This window comes from Nematolebias whitei, chromosome 7 (assembly GCF_014905685.2).
Source record: "Nematolebias whitei isolate Nwh7 chromosome 7, NemWhi1, whole genome shotgun sequence".
In the NCBI taxonomy this organism is placed as follows: Eukaryota; Metazoa; Chordata; class Actinopteri; order Cyprinodontiformes; family Rivulidae; genus Nematolebias; species Nematolebias whitei.
In genome coordinates, this window is record NC_056504.1 from 2,664,528 (window position 1) to 2,665,825 (window position 1,298).

A 1,298-nucleotide genomic window follows, 5' to 3' on the forward strand; every position below is an offset into this window, starting at 1 on the left:
ATATATATATATATATATATATATATATATATATATATATTTAATGGCTGTACGCCAAAGATTTACAGAGGAAACAATCATGAGAATGAGTTTAGTATTCAGCTATGACTGATTAAACGTGCAGATACTTCATTGCTCCTGACAAACAGGTTACACATAAATAAATCTTTGTTCAACTTTGCTGTGGCGACCCCTGAAGGAGAAGCCAAAAGAAAAACAAACAAACAAACAAACAAAAAAACACAGGTATACTAAACAAAATATATTGCATAAATAAATTTACAAACTAATTTATCCATTTTTTTCACAATTACATTTTCCCCCTGTTTCGTTTTGTTTAAAATTGGTTAACATAATCTGATTAACTTTAAAATTAGTTTCATATAACCGCTCCGGTCTTTTGTTGAACTTTAATGCTTGTCCCTCCTCGGCCGCCGTAGCGGAGTTTGGCTTGGTGACGTTCGGCCATGTTGTTTCTGATACAGCAGAAGTCACATCCAGGTCTGGACACGTTAGAGGCAGGAGGGAGGCGAGGACCGTTGGCTTTTAACACAGCCACTTGGAAAGGATTTTAGTGTTCGGATTAACCCAGGGGGTAAGTGACGGCCACATGTTGTGTATTAGACTGAACTGTTTTTATATGGATGTATGTAAAAGACGCGAATATTTCAACAAGCTAACATCCGGGGCCCGCTCGAGCCGATATCTGCTGATGGCTTCAACATTTTAATACGGGCGGAACATCCAACTGAAGCTCTCGATTCAGCTGTGAGGACACGTAACGACTTTATTCAGTCACTTTAATACATCTGTGAAACATGATGGCAAATGAAATGCAGTGATGGGTGGTATAATGGTGACTCCAACCATCTGAACAGTGGTGACTCCAACCATCTGAACAGTGGTGACCCCAAACATCTGAACAGTGGTGACTCCAACCATCTGAACAGTGGTGACTCCAAACATCTGAACAGTGGTGACCCCAACCATCTGAACAGTGGTGACTCCAAACATCTGAACAGTGGTGACCCCAAACATCTGAACAGTGGTGACCCCAAACATCTGAACAGTGGTGACCCCAAACATCTGAACAGTGGTGACTCCAACCATCTGAACAGTGGTGACTCCAACCATCTGAACAGTGGTGACCCCAAACATCTGAACAGTGGTGACCCCAAACATCTGAACAGTGGTGACTCCAACCATCTGAACAGTGGTGACTCCAACCATCTGAACAGTGGTGACCCCAACCATCTGAACAGTGGTGACTCCAACCATCTGAACAGTGGTGACCCCAA

The 1,298-nt window shown here is 42.2% G+C and overlaps 1 protein-coding gene across 1 annotated transcript in view; it reads left to right on the plus strand.

The window, feature by feature from the left end:
* Nucleotides 1-444: 444 nt before the first annotated feature.
* Nucleotides 445-1,298, plus strand: part of LOC119412092 (casein kinase II subunit alpha-like) — a 64,343-nt gene continuing 63,489 nt past the window's right edge. Inside the window, exon 1 of the mRNA XM_037679068.1 lies at nucleotides 445-595. The gene's annotated coding sequence lies outside the window, so the exon portion shown is untranslated. The remainder of the gene's footprint in view (nucleotides 596-1,298) is intronic.